Source organism: Chroicocephalus ridibundus, chromosome 4 (assembly GCF_963924245.1).
Source record: "Chroicocephalus ridibundus chromosome 4, bChrRid1.1, whole genome shotgun sequence".
Lineage (NCBI taxonomy): Eukaryota > Metazoa > Chordata > Aves > Charadriiformes > Laridae > Chroicocephalus > Chroicocephalus ridibundus.
Genome location: NC_086287.1, coordinates 82,718,036 through 82,734,399, shown reverse-complemented (window position 1 = coordinate 82,734,399; position 16,364 = coordinate 82,718,036).

Sequence of the window (16,364 nt, the reverse complement as noted above, 5' to 3'; positions counted from 1 at the left end):
GAACAAGAAATTACATTTATTTTTGGGTACAGCATATCTGAAAATCTGCCTCAACTGCGGAACAGAAGCAGAGTGGGAACAACTGCAAGAGTAGGTCATGAGTTTGGAAAGAATCTTGGTCTTTAAAATCTGCTTTGTTACTGCTCCAAATTTGTGAAAATTCAGCTTTAAGCTGAGGGGTTTTGTTTCGTTTTTGTCTGATGGACTAAAGGTGGTCATCGCGGGTAACTTCAGCTAGCGCAGTACCAGAGAGGCTTTCCAAAATACAGACGTAATCTGATTAAGATTTTATTTAAAACAACTGCTTTAGCACCACCCAGAAAGCAGCCAGCTGCGCAGGCATCATTCCCTCTTCTGCCAAACTCCTCCGAGAAGTACTTTACTCCTCACTGGTCAAAATAATCAATGATAGTATATCACTGCCTTCCTCCACACGTATAACTCAGTGCCTTACCTTCAGTTTCTCAAGGCTCAAAGTATAATCCCACAAACGGCTTCCAAAAATTTGAGATGCGGTGAGCAACAGCAGATAAAAAAATTAATAAATTCATATACCTATTTCTAAAACATTCGCTATGTCTGCATTTTGCCGACCAAACAAGCTCCCCAAATGAAGTTTTTGCCCTTTTTATGTTCGGTCCAGGAGGATAAATCAAGTTTCACATGACTGAGTAAAATAGTTCATCACGAGAAACTTCCTTTAATGTGCGGCCATGACAGCATTACAATTTAGCTGAAAATGATAAAAGCAAGCCTTGGTCCATGCCTGTGAAACCACAGAGAGATCTGTCCTCCCTGATCCACAGGAAAATTATCAGCACTGTGGCTTTTGTTAAGTCTTTTCATGCAAGATGTCATTTTTCAGGAATGTACAGTAGTTATCTTGTAGCGAATGCAAACAAAGTTATGAACTCTACAAATTAAAGTAAAGATGAATATCTTGTTCTCTGGCTAATGTAATGTACAACATTCTATACTTCCATATCAAAATTTCATCTATTTTAATATAAAATAATTATAGCAGATAGGATTTCCATCTCAGACCCTGACAAATGTCTTATTGCTACACAACGCGGCCCCTCCGGTGGTCCTCATCACCGTTCAATGAGCAAAAGGAAATGAACCTTGCTAGCTGCTTGGACCTGGGAGGTTCAGAGGCCGGCCTTCCAGCGGCTTTTAAATGAACACTAGGCAGCTCTTAGGTATAAAAAAGTTGCATAGATGAGGTTTCTGACTTTGCTTTTACAGCCCTGAGAACTCTCGACATTGCCAGCCTGGCTTGCTTTTAATTCTCCTGCTGTCCCCATGCCCGCTGGTTTTCCTGATTGTCCCAAATGGGGAGTTGGGGAGGAGAGACCCATAACCCCGCTCCTCATTCGGAGGGGCAAAGAAAAACTCCTCTGCGGACCGCACTGCCAGCTGGGCCTCTCCTGTCTAAAAGCTTCTGGGTTTGCAATGAATCATTGGCATGAAAGGAAGGCGAGACTCCTCAACGTAATTAAAACAGTAGCCGTACTCGCACAAAAGAAGTGTTGCCCTTTCTGTGCACGTGTTGTGCTGCTGCTTCTGGGAGCTCCTGGCTGCGGATCTGTGGAGATCCGGGTGCATCCACAGAGCGTGGTGCAGTGCCACGAAATCCTGGCACTGGTCTCCCTGAAGGCCTGGAAGCAGCGCAGCAATCTCAGCAGGGCAATCCGCTTTGGCTGGTTTCCTGGATGCTGCACTGATGCTGCAGATACCGCTATGCCTCACCTGAAGAGCCTGCTTGTTCAGAGCTATCTTGGGATCTTCACGTGATGCTGTCGGGGGCTTGTACCAGGTGTATTTTGCACAAACAAAAGCATCTTATTTTGCAAACTCTCATCTTTGGACATTTTAGGGCAAGAAAACTCAAGGATGTGATGTGAGAAGGAAACCAGCATCCAAATTCCTGCAGTCCTTTTTCTACTCGTTTTGACTTAATGTGTGTCCTCTGGTCAGTGGCTTAACTTCAGTGCCTCACTCATTTATCACTTGTAAAATGGATATATCTCTTCTCACCTACATCAAAGGCAACACACAGGGCAGCAGAGGGATTCAAAGGCACTTAATAACTGCAAAGTGGTGACAATACAGGAATGGTGCTAGGAAAGAACAAAGTATTACTTTGGCAGGTGAATAATTTGCGCCCCAAAGCCATTGTGAGCTGGAAGTGACCTCTTGTGTCATCTTAGCTATCTCTGTCCACTGGGCTCTAAATATCATGTGAATAAATAAAGGAATGACAGATAGAGTCTTTCTTAAATTTCAGAAAATTCTGACTCACTTTCCCATGGAAGTGAACTGCAGATTTTAATCACAACTTGAGCAAAGCCAACACCTCCTTTTACCAGTCCACTACCCAGTTAGCTCTAATGATGGCGTTTAGAGGCTACATGCAGACCAGCAACTCCTTCATCTTAAATCATTATTTTGAGTGCCCCTAGTGCACTTTCTCTCAATGTCTTCCGCTTACGTGCAAACCCTCCAGCGCTCAGCATCAGAAATGCTCTTTCCGAAGGCAGCACAAACGCAGCGCCGTCTGCAGGATGGGGCTGTGACATTGGTCCCTCAAGAGAAAGCACCAAGTCATGAAGAGAAGTCATGTTGTTGCTCCTCTGAAGGAGATAACTGACTCGCTGTCATGTCACTAGCAGAAACTGAAGGGACTGTGATTTGAGGAGTGGATTTCTGAGTACCCTTCCTTGCCAGTACACGGTATTTCTGTCTTTCTTTTTTATTAACAACAACTAAATGAACCTCAAAAATTATCTGGACTGAATGACAACAAAACAAACCAAAATTAGTAACAGCATACTCATTGCCTAGGGCAGCACTGAACTGATGTCTGATGTGATGGTGACAGACAAATCCTTATTCCCATTCTAAATTCTGTCTACTAAATAAATAAGTAATGCCATCAATAGCATTTCCAGCAATTGCATTCACCTCCTGCAACTTTTACACTATTATTGTATTGCCATTGACTAACTCTACAGCATAGTCTGGTACCTGGGCTGACTCAGAAGTAGTGCCGCAGCCAATAAACTCATGACAAGAGAGATTGGATCAGTTAGTTTGAAGCATTTGATGGATAATATCTTATACCAGTCCTTAGTAGAGATCCAGTACTTGCCTTGTCTTTTACTCTTCCACGCCAACCTTTTGCAGTGTGGAAATGGGAAATGGGTTATGGATATTCCTCTTGTATCTCCTTGTTTCTCTCCTGTTTTTATCACATCAGCCCTGTTAACAAAGACAAAAAAAAATATATATCTGAATAGCAACCTATCTTTACAGAAGGACAAGCAATGAACAAAATGTAGGACGTCACATCAGAAATAGCTAGAAGACCCGGGAGAAAAATAAAGAAGTCTGGATCTAGGCAAAGTTATCTGAGCCTTTCAAACTTTTTAGGCAGATAAGCTGAGTTGCCCTATTTAGATATCTTTGTTGGAGTTCTTAGTGACTGAAGCCTTATTTTCTCCTCATGTTCACTAGAAATCCCAGGGTACTTTTTATAAGAACAGGGCTGAAGCTGAAGTGTTTGCACACAATATGCTTCTTCCACGAACGTGAAAAATGCCGCTTGCCACCTGACAAGTGCCTGTACTGTGGACTGGCTTCAATGCCACTTCTGAATCATCCCCTATTGTCCCAGAATGAGAAGTGCTATGTATTATATGACTTGCTGGTAGTACTTCATATTTCTAGCGACTTTTTGAGTATTTATCTATTTAACTTCCCCTCTGGCACCTCTGCTTTTCTCTGGTTTCATGCTTGTCGGTACCAGCATCGCTCATCCAAGGGATTGCTCACCACGGAGCAGGAAAGAGAACTGAGAGCAAGTCCCACACCTTGGTTGTGCTCCCCCTGTGCTCAACATCCATCAGGATGCAGTGTTGGGATCCCATCCCTGGACAGATACGCCTCTAAGATTCCCCCTCATATAATTAGGCTACACTAAAGTCCCACGGCGGCATTTCCTGAGTATAGACTCCTTCTCTGAGCCCCTTTCTGCAGTTGGTACTTCCTAGTGAGATTTTCTGAAACCCCAGAACTGGGTTTTAAGGCTCTAAGGTATTGCAGAACTTACTTCTTCTCCCAGACATTGAGCTTAGCACGCTATCTGCGAAAAAGAGATAGTTAAAATAAATAGAATCAAATCTTCCAGAAAGTCAAACTCAAATCCAAAAATCCAGCACATGCTTCGTAGCACAATTAATAAAAATCTGATTTCCATGCAGCCAATCTCACCTTCCTTAGAAAATTCCTCATAAAATTCTCCTATGGTTGGCCAGACTATGGTCCTCTTACGGGAGCTCTTACCTTCTGGAGTTTGGCTGTCCTGGTGAGCTTCAACAAGCAACCACCATGTTGCTTGTATAGCAGCTTGACACTGGGTTGTTTTTTCCCTTTGTCCAGGGCTGCCCTCCAGTGCAGCCATCCAACGAGGTTTGAGGGTAGATACATCCGTGAGGTATTTGCATAACATCTACAAGATCAGAAAGAACCCGCCAACTGCACACAGACTTATTTCCCAAGCCATCAAGATTTTTCAGAAAAGGCTAACAAGCTCCAAGGTCTTCGGCTCATGGTGTCTCAGCTAGGATTATTGAAAGAAACCTGGCTGGTGTCCAGAAAATTTTGAGCGCACGAGATTTTGCAGCTTTGCAAAATCAGTTTACAACATAACAAAGCGCTCACTGGGAGATCACACCAGGCTGTAAGTAGGCTGCATGGTATTAGAGAATTTAGTGGCAGTATTAACCTCACTGTAAAAACGTGAAGGTCTTCATCTAGACATAGTTTTAGCAGAGTTATAAAGTTGTAATTCCCTTTCACAGTGGATAGAAATGTTGGGTTTGGGTCACAGGAGTCCTCAGATGGATTAGAGTCCAGGGTAGTGTTAAAGGGCTAGAATAAATATTTTTTATATATATATATATATATATACACACACACACATCCCTCTTCCGCATCACTTCACAGAGATGTTCTGGATCGTTTGTTATGCAATAACCCAAAATGAAATTCGTTAAGAGGGTCAAGAAATTGATAATGATGAAAATACTAAAACCACGAAAGGATGTACCTTCCAAGAGGTATGGGGGAGAGGATAGCCAATGGGTAAATCATTGGAAGAGTTTGTTTTGGCACTATATGAAAACTCCACTTAAAAATTATGCTGTAGACGATATCTCAATTCCATTTACTTACACCCTGAACTTTGAGATAACAGAATACTTCCAGACACAGAGTTCAGTTCCCAGTTGCACACAGAGACGATGCTTTCTGCTTTTACTAATATCTTCATTACGTCCTTGTGCAGCATGAGCTTGTCTATACCTGTATAAGTAACTCTTTGGTCCTGGAAAAAATGATTTGGGGGGTTTGTTTGTTTAATTTAAAGGGAAATTAAAGGTCTCTAAAAACAATGAAATCAACAAAAATGAGATTAATGTGGAGACCAGTCTTAAATGACTATGTCAAAACACACACAAAGTTGTCCGTATGTTTCAGTTAAGAATATTATTTTCTCCAGACAGCGATATATTAAATAACACAGATTTTGAAAACTACATGCTACTAACCTGCTTAATGCTAGAAAGTCAAACTGATAAAGCAATTTTACTGTGCCTTCACTCCATTCTATGAATGTAGCCAGATGGATTAAGGTGAGGGAATAAAAACCTGCTATGAGGATGTCATTACTGCGACTCATACATGGGTCTTCCCGGAAATGACGGGTTTGCAGGAGACGGTTGTCCTTGATGCACTGTCTTGACACTTCCCCAGGAACAGTTCTGGTTGAAGAAAGTCATATGTGAGAAATACCAAAAGTTGAAGTGGCATTGGGATGATAAATGGACTTCTTGCTTCTCCACGCATGGGCCTTGCTCATGGATCCTGGGGATCACACGCGTGTTTGGAATCACATCCAGATTGCCCTCTCTGTTCAGGAAACCTGTGGATAAAGTGCCCAGGGTTTGATTCTTTTCCTAGTGGAAGAAATTGTTCAAGTCTGCTACTTTCTTCATTCTACTCTTGGAAAAGAAAAAGGAACACTGAACTTTTCAAGCCCTTATGATATTACTGATGAGTGACAAGCCAAACAGGGAGTTTTACACGTGGTAACTAGAAGGGCAGTGAGGCATTAGTGGCCACTTATGCATTTTGGCAGTTTTGAGGTAGCCCAATCAATGCTTATTTGCTTGGGTTCTCCCTAGGAGAGAGCACAGGTTAGATGGGTAGGCCAATGAAACACTTAAATAAGGATTTAGAGATAGAAGTTTGAAGAATTGTGGCTTTATATTGGCCAACAACAGAAATGAACTGCAATTGTTTTGATATTTAGGATGGTTGTATTGGTACCAAGGATATTTTAGGTGAACTTCAAAAGATGTCTTTGTCTGTTGCTGAAATAAAAGGGTCTTCCCTGTCTTTGTGTTATATTTTATTACAATGTATGGTTACCTCTCTGTAACAGATCTCTTAGAAAAGAGCAAGAGCTATTGTCAGATTAACTAGAGCCATATGTCTGTAGCATAAATCCATATAATGAAGGGAGCCACGCACATGGGAGGGTGAATGGATGCCCCGAACAAGAAGCGGAGAGCGAGAAAAGAGCTGCTGAGCTGGAAATCCAGGAATCTTTTTACCAGCTGAAGTATTACACCACTTCATAACAGAGAATGTGAGTTGCATTTGGGCAGCAGCGGGCTCGGTGTCATGCTTTTGGGCCTGGATCAGGCAGAGTGATGCAACAGTCCATAGCAATAGGATACCTCGTGACAGTTTTAATCTGTAGGTTTTCACTTGCTGTCAGGAAAGCTTGTGCATTGTACAGATTGTGTGTCAGGTTCGCACATCTCAGAGGGATCTGACGGGAAATTGAGCATGTCCAATGTATCCAGGAGAACCACCGGACAAAAATGGTGCCCGGGACAGCTGCAGTGCGTATCTCAGAGCCTTCATTTTGGGGCAGAGTACTTCTTAAAATGAAACTCCGCAAACAGACTTACCTGGAGAACTGCCCAGCCTCCCAAGCAAGCTCTGGATGCAGGTACTGCTCCTTGTCAGGGATCTGGCCCTGTCTAAACCGGGCTAATTATTAAGTCATCTTCTTCCCATTAACTTGTGAGGAAAATTACCTTTCTGATTTTGAATGGCAGAACAGCATTAAGAGTATGCGCTCTTTTTTTTTTTTTTCTTAAATCAACCAAACAGAAAATTCACAATGAGGATGATCTTGTAATTACACACATGTCAGAACAGAGAGCATGATAGTTTGCTTCGATTTCTTTGAACGATTCTTTAGAAGAATTTGGGAGGAGAGAGGGAGGGAAGAGTTTATTGTAAATCAACTTTGGCATGAAACTTTTGTAAAAAGGTGCCCAACATGCATTACCTTCTTTGGTCTGTGTTTTTCCTGCATATAAAGCCTTGACAACCTGCTATTCTATGATTGATGCACTTATTTCTTCTAAAGTATCACTAACCAAGCATATCATTTTTATACAGTAAGTGTATATTCAATTTCCTACAGTTTGACTGCTAAACAGGCTCAGTAGTAAAACAAATATATACTGTCGCAGTGCACTGTTCAGGGGACCAACTGCAAACCTTGGAATACTTTTAATTCACGTTCCCTTTGCTTTTAGTGGCAATGAAATCACAGCAGGGGCGCATGCCAAATATCCGTATTCTTATAAAAGTTGTGTTGTCATTGGGTGCAGTCTGCAACTGCTGCAGACTTTGTACAATGTTAATAGGAATATTATTCATATATTCTTGCACAATAAGACAGAATGACATATCAGGTTTGCAGGCTCTCCTGACAAGGTATGAGGTATTTATCTGGGGTTTTATACCTCACTCTTATCAGCCTAGTATCTGAACGACTATTGACATCATTATCATTCATGTATGCATAAAACGTGTAGGGGTCTCCCAGTTACATTCTACAAAGTATGGAGTTGCTTCTTCACAGTGTGAAAGAAAATATCAACTGAATAAAAAGAATTCAAACTCCTGTTGTCTCAGTATGGGATCCCTGGCACCCCTGGACCGGGCGGGAGGATAATGGATCTGCGAGAATTCATGTATGTTTATGATGTACGAGGCATTTCAGCTGACATTGAATCAGGTCAGTGGGTCCATTGGACAGGATGCAATGTCAATGGAACTGTTATGTATTATTGATGTCAGTCACAGAATAGATAAAAACATTAGCAAAATAGCTTCCATTGCCATTTCGGTTTTTTTCCCTCAAATGACAAAAGGCACCAGTCCATACTAAACACAAGAAGCCTCCAACATTTCTGATTCCCAAACAGTTTTGACTTGGAGGAAAATGTAGGAAATGACAAACTACTGCCAAAACAGTATTTTTACATGGAACAAAATGGTTTAACTTGTTTCACTCACATTTTCAATTGTGGAGTAAGTTTTGCCTACAAAAGAGAAACACTTGGTTCAAGGTCCTCTTCTGCAAATTGTTAGGCATATAAGTCATATTACTCACTCGACTTTTTTGCTTATCTCTACATTATATATCACTATACCAATGAATTTTAAGGACTAATTCTTATTTACATTTAAAGCAACTTTAAACTGCCTGGTCTGTGACATTAAAGCACATATTAGCACTTCTTCATACTGCCGAAGACATAAAAAGACCGTCGTGCAAATCACACCCAGTGGACTGTGCATATGCTTAAAGTAAGAGGACATGTGAAAATCAACTTAAAAGCTTTCAACGTGGATTATACACATTTTACCTAACTTTAGGCATCTCATATAGGCATTGCTCCCTAGAGATGCATACCACCTGGGCTGCTACCACAACCGACCCGTTCCTAACTTAGAAGCCTTAAAATCCCCTAAATAGCTCGTAAAAACTGATCTGCATTTGAAATGTACATAAACGTATGTAAAAAAATAGCTATGTATGAATAAACATTTATAGTATTTAACACCTTGTGAGGAGAGAAATAAGCGTTGTGGGGCAGCCTGCACAAAGACTACGTACAGTTTCTTTGTGCCCGGGGTGCTCCAGATCACTTCAGGCGACATTTTAAAACTTTAAGCCAGTAACTAACACCATAAATTTCAATAGGGTCACACATGCCTACATATGAGCACTTAAGTGTTTCACAGCTTCAAAGCACAAATCGTATACTTGCATTTGCCAATTGGGTGCATAAAAGGATAGGGAAACTTGTGTTTACCTAATTTACGTACTCAGAGCTGTTTTGTGCGTGTACCTTTGGCAGGCTCATCTGAGACATCTTTGCACCTGGACCCACGAAAGCTAGTTTTGTTCGGAGCAAAACTTCGGAAAATACAAAGTTCAATTTTAGTAAAGAGTATTATCTCAACCAAATACGATAAAGTCAAAGGAAATGAACTCAAAAAATGACGCGGCCCTTTGCTTGTTCCTTTAAAATGCAGGGTTTGCCTGATCCTTCGCTATGATACAGTTTTGTCCTGTTGCTCAATTTCACCATGACATTCAGAACATCCTATGCCAATTTGTAACTTGGGGGTGCAACAAAACCAGGGACTCCAACGTTTAGCATCTGAGGCCTTGCCAGTAAGGCCGCTGGCCTCACCTCTGAAGCTTCAGGAATTTACAGAGTAAGGAGTCTTAATAACGACCTGACACACAGCCTGATTGATGCTTTGTTGACTTTCACAATAATCCTTTTCTTAAATTATTTTTCTTGCTCCTACCCCTTGCAACTTATCTTTGCTTCCTGGTGCTTTGTTTTGAACTAGGAATGCTTATAGGGTCATTAAAACCTTAATTTGTATACTGAAAGTGTTGGCAAAGATAGGCTACCACTATACGGAAGTGTTATCTTCAGAAGTGAAAGCACGGTAATAATCTCTGCCTCCTTACCCCCCAAGAGATACCACTAATTAGTGATTCTTTGATCCCACTGTCTCTGAACAGAGACTACTACAAGAAAGGTCATCAGGCCCCTGGCAGAAGTATTCAACCTCCTCCATGTAAACCAGGGGTCACAACGTGGACCAGGTTTTACAAAACATTGTGAACAGTGATTTCTTTGAATAATTTCTTCGAACGGTTGCTCTACCCATCTTGGGTACCCATCCTCTGCCGTTTATTACTTTTGGTGTCAAGTCCGCAATTCTCTACTAGTTCAGAAACAGAAATAAAAGTCAATCGATAAACCTTCTTTGGATTCAGCGGGCATGTGGTGGTGCGACGTGCTTGCTCCCTTCCCGGTGGTCAAAGCGGCACTTCAGGACACACGCGCGTGCTTCAAAGGATGCGACGCTTCCCGGGAAGTGCAAGGTGTGGTTTTGGGTTTTACCTCGTGCTCCTAACAATGCGGGAGCTGAATGAAACTGCAACGGGTGATTCATCTCTATGTGTTCAAGACTGCCACCCAGGTGGGCGAGAAAATGGCATTTGCCTCCATGTCCCCTCCGCAGCGGTTCCCAGCAGCCGTGGGCAGGGCGAGCTCACCCGCTGGGAAATGGGCCCGTCCCCCTGCCCCCTGCACTGGCAACACGGTGGATTTCACATACACTTCTTTCGTGGATATACACCTCTAATTAAAAAAGGCTGCAAACTATTTGTTCCCGTTCCCCGGTCTTTCCTTCCCTGATAGCAAGTGGCCGTTGTAGTTAATCTAAAGGAATTCCTCCTGGGCTCTCTGCTCAGTGTTTCCCCCTCTTCACAAACCAAACCGTCTTGCGCTGTAAAAAAGATAACTGAAAATTTTTACGACTAGGTTCTTAAAATATTTTCAACTTCCCCTTCCCCCTGCCCAAGCCTTTTGATGTGAGGAGAAAATCTCGTGCAGTGCCTACCCTTATCTCCCCCAAGAGAAAACAAAGAGAGTTAAAGGAAAACGTCTTCCGCAGAGACTGCCTTTTCTGCGCTTCTCTCCCCACTGTGTGCCAAATAATGGCATCTGTTCCTGCTGTTCTTTAGTTCCCCCATCCAGTGTGTTTTCAACTTCCTGTGAAAATTTGTCGTTCTTAAATCCAAAGGTCATGTTTAACACTTAAGTTCAGTTTGGAAGGATTTGGATTTGTTTCTCTTCAAAATTGTTTTGTTGGTTTGTTTTGTTTTGTTGTGTTTTTTTTTTCCCCCAGCTCTCCTTTGAAAACTGACAAAAGGCTTTCAGTCGCTCTCTGCATTGTGCGCGTTTTACACACTCCAGCGTGCATCTCTGCAATCCGGGTTAATACTCTGGGAAATAGCCCTTCGCGTATTGATAAGCATTAAAGCATTGCTGTTTCCATGCCTTCTGGGGAGGTTCGACGTGCCGGTAGCGGAACAAGCTCCTCTCACGCTGCCCTCGCCGTACGATCAGGCTGCAGCACGTAGCAATTCCCTTCATTAGGTCTACAAGAAAACTCCAGCTGCGTGTAAACGAAGCCGCGCTTCTTCTAAGCCGAGGCTGTTTGAGTCAACAGTCAAAAATTCTACTGAGTTCTGTATGACGGTTTTGCGCAAGAGGAGCTGAACTTGGATAACCAAATCCATTTTTCTTATTGCTTCAAGTTGGACTCAAACGGTGACCCCAGAGCCGAGATGCCAGTGCCCTGGCCACTGGGCTGGCTGGCCCGTCTGTTTGCCGGCTTTGTGCCTTTTACAGTGGGCAGCCTGAGACGGTTTGACCACCGATGTACTGGGGGCCTCCACTTAGTATTTGCCCTAAAATATAATTTCTAAAAAATTAGTATTTTTCAGCTGAAAGGGTGCAGTGAGAGATGGCGAGGCATAATTTGAGGGAGACAGGCAGGGAATTAAAGGCAAATACAGAACCTTTTGCATGTGGGGGGGAATAAAAAAAAGCCAAGACCTTCATTGTTTCCTTTCTAACATTAAGAAAAATGGTCTGTCCATGTTGCTGAACATTTATTTCTGTGCCAAGGAACTGGCCTGCTCCAGAGCACTGGGCAAGAGCCCAGAGAGCAGGATTTGGGGTCCCTGCAGCCTGTGTCCGCCACCCCTTCAGCCTGAGACTATTTTCCCTATCTGAAAATTCATCCTGCAAATGCCACTTTAGAGATAAAGGGGGAAAAAAAAAGTCTTAAGAAGGGTAGGGTTTTAATGATGTAATTTTTTAAATCTTCATAGGTTTCATTTCTGTTCATTTGAGAACATTCATTTGAGAATCCTTGATTCACAGGAGCAGGCAGAAGCCTTCGCGTCCTTTACTCCGCACACCCTGTGGATCTGGCATGGTCTCTCTTGTTTGGTCCGAGAATCAGATGCTATTTCTGGTCTGAAGACATTTGTTCTCAATTGCCTAGACAGTTCAATAGGATTTTAAGGTACATTTGTTAGGGATTATAAAGCACCTAAAGATGTATCAAGTGGAAGGGTCAATACAAGATCAGGGTGTATTGTGTTACGGTGTGTTGCATTATGCTGTACGTCTCAATTCACTATTGGAAACCAGATGTGGCAGACAAGCCCAGCCTATTTTTTGAACATTTGCAGATAACTTTGAATTATGTCATCAATGTTTAAAGATTTTCACAAAGATTTCAAGAAGTAGGTTTCCTCAACTCATCCAATTGCTATCAAAAACTCAAATCCTGTGGGATAATTGAAACGCTCCATCCAAATCCAAAAAATAATAAGCGTAAAAAGAACGCTTACATCTTTCTTTCGTAATATATACGGAGGATGGCATGAATTTGCTACCTGTAAGGTGTATTGAATTTTTAATCATCTATATATTTATGGTAAAGAGTAACACATTACTTCTAGCACACAAAAGCTTATGGCATACGATTATCCTTAATTAATGGGTAAGTGCAAAGCTTTATTATTCAATGAAACTGATTTATTATCTTAATTCTCCAATGTTCTGCTTCATGTTTCCATTGAAACCATTGTTTGCACCATGGTAACCAGCAACCACCATATGTATGTGATCTTTTTTACGACCTATACGTAATTAGATTTTATTGTTTTCTTAAAGCCGAAGTGTAGCCTGCGCAAGCAGTCCGGCTATAGCTTCCGATACCTATAAATGAGGGACGGGTCGCTCGCTCCTTTCTTTCTGTAATAATCAGGTCGTGTTTTGGTGTATTGCTATAACCCGGTGTCTGTTTTTTCCCCAGCGGTCCTGCACGCATCCCTCCTCTTCCTTCCCGAGCGCTTGCCTACCTGTCCCTGTCTGCTCGGCTCGGCACAGCTAGTTAACTGAAAGGAACTGAAAGGAGCTGAAAGCTAGTGGGTGTCGGAGCTGCCTGGTGGAGAGATCCCCAGCTAATTGCTAGTCCTAACAGGCACAATTAGCCGCTACAAGCCCTTTGAGATGGCCCTGGGCTTCTCTCAGGTAACAGCCATCACTAGATAAAGGCTGAAATACGCTGCATTTAGAGAGACACTTGCAGACAGGGATGTCACAGGCTGCCAATTATGCTCTGCCTGTACACAGTCACTTCCAAGGACCAGACAAGACACATACACCTGAAGTTAAAGGGACAAGATGTGTACTATTTTGAACTACACAAGCGCGGGGCATGTGAAGATATAACCCTTCTCAAATTAGGTCACGTCATCTTTTCAATTATCAGTTCTTGATCAGGTTTTGCAGCGTTTTTTAACGTTTCCTCCAAGCAGAAAGTCCTGGAAAGCTCGGTGGGAGAGGGCTGCATATTTTGTTGGCTGTGCGTGACATTATTTTAAGCAAAGTTTCACCACCACCACACAGAAAAACATGGTTTAGCAAGTCTCTTCTAACCAAACAGTGGTGCTCTGTCCTGATGGGACTGTAATCCTTTACCCATCTATTCCTTGCAGAGGAGGAGAGACAGATTAAGATATCTAGGAATTACTTTTGAAATTAGTTAAGTCCCCCCCACTCCCTTATCCATAAACAAACGACCTTCTCTGAGCATCTCTGGCACCACATCCTTTCTCCCAAGCAATGAACTTCTGCACAAAATAAAGCAGCCCAGAAAGACAGCCTTAAAAAAACCAAAACCAAACATATTGGGTTTTCAGAACAATTAGAAGGAAATGGGCACTTTCAGGTTGCTACAACACAGGCCATTAATAACAGCATCCTATAGAAAATCATTGTAGCTCACTGCCTAAATATTCAAACATTAGACTATCTAGATTTAAGTTGTGGCCATTGGTATTAATATACAATTTCCAAGGCATGTAAGAAGCACAAATTCTGGCCTGGATTTTCATACATTGGTAACTTAAGCTAGTCACCCACCTCCATACTTGCATATCCATTTAAAAAAAAAGATTCAGAGAAATGACTCCGAAAAAATCCGTACTCGCAATTTCCTCTGCAGAAAACTTCTTATTTGGTTCCTCTGAGAATTAAAAGGGTTCCAGTGCTTACCTTCAGGAGATCCTGTATCTCCTGCCATTCTCTGTTAGAACATCAAGTCTCCGCCATGGCTGTGTTAGGAGCACCTTCTCATGGCATTTGTCAAAGTCTGTCAAACTCCCTGTAACACATAAAACTAAAATTAAATATCAAGAGATTCGTACCATGTTTATTTCCTTTTTAAAATAGCATCTTGAAGACCATCTTCCAGATCATATAACGTCTAGTGAAGCAGGTTAATATTCACAAGTCAGCTTCCCCAATTCCGATTGATACCACATGGGAATGGCTCTTTCTGTTTAGGAAGCTAAACCAAAATTCAAGATATTAAATACAAATTTCTGTTTTTAAGACTCAGTTTAAATTTTCCCAAGAGTTTTGTGATCTTAATATGGAAAGTATGCGAAGACCGTAATTGCTAATTACAGAACAGTTAAATTGTGTTAAAGGATAAAAATTACTTGACACAGTTGGTTTCACCTTCCCTGAATTAACAATGAAGCTCCAAATGAAGACTTGTAGGTTTGTTGAGACCTATGTCTGTACTTACCTACATGGAAGGAAGGGAAGACCACCAGATGGTTTAACAATAAATGTTATCTGCACTTATGCTTTTTTCGTAATGGTCTACTGATCATTCCTCTGATAGATTTGTGAACCAGATTCCAGAGAAAGGACCCAGGGAACCTGTGCTTACATTATCGCTTCCAGTGTTCGTTTTAGACTCCAGATGCTTTTTATTAGTTTTTTGTTTGTTTGCTTGTTACAAACAGGTTTGTTTTCCTTATTAAAGAGTGGACACCTTTGAAATATACACAAAACCAGCATGCTAATATCTGATTGCAAACCAAGTAACGATCAAAAAACTAAAAGGAAAGAATGAGTGCTCTATTATTAAACTAGCAAAATAAATAGACATACATTTTTTCTCTTTTTACAGATACATTTGCAACCAAATTAGTAACAAGATCTCCTCCAATATAAATAAAAAAGGCTTGCACTTACCTATTAATTAAGAATAATGGAATGCCATAAGCTTTTGTGTGCTAGTGGTACTGTAATTTGTTACTCTTCACTACAATAAATATATAGCTGATTAAAAATACAGCGCAGCTTACGTATATTAAATTCATACTGCATTGTGTATTGATTCACTTTGCTCATTCCAGTAGTCCACCGAACTCAAGGGGACTGAATTTTCATATATGGTCCTCTCAAGTGAAGAAGAAAAGCCTCTGGCAAGGCAGAAGGGTTCAATAGATGGATCTACAGCACATGGTGCCACAGGGTTTACGGCTGCGAATGTCATGGGCTCATGTCTTCCTTCATCCCGAGCCAGTTCACCGAGGTATTCCTCTATTACTTAATATGTACTCCGAAATTTGGACGGATCAAGGGTGTTAGTTTCCAAGGGCAGTTTTAAGGACCAAAAAGGGGTTTTAAGGACCAAACCAGGACCCCAGAAAGCAGATTTTCCTTCCCAGCTCAAAGGCTCGGTCCATTGCTCTGGTGTCCCATCTCCAGCTGTGAGTTACCCGAGGGGATTATCGCCTCCAGCTCCCCCTCTTTCCCTCCTCAAAAAGTCAGCAAAAAAATTAAATACAACTGAATACATCTGGTGAATTGCACAGAAGAGGGGAAGCTAATGTACTAAGAATATTGTCCTGGTGACAAAGACTTAAATTTCCCAAGGAAATTAACTGACACTGAACTTGTGAGCTCCTCTGAGAAAAAAAAAAAAGAAAAAAAAATAAATTAAAAAAATCAAAAGGTGATGAGAATCATGGGTCTAATTCAGTGTGAGAAACAGGATCATTGTGCACACCACTGTATGTGCTCCTTAAACATACTGCTACGTCTGACTTGGTATGCAATACTTCCAATATATTCACAGTTCAGACACTTTAGACATTGAATTTTTATTTTAAAAAGTCTAAGTTCTCACCCATGCGGCAGAGAAATCTTTACTTATAATCTTGCTATAAACCGTTA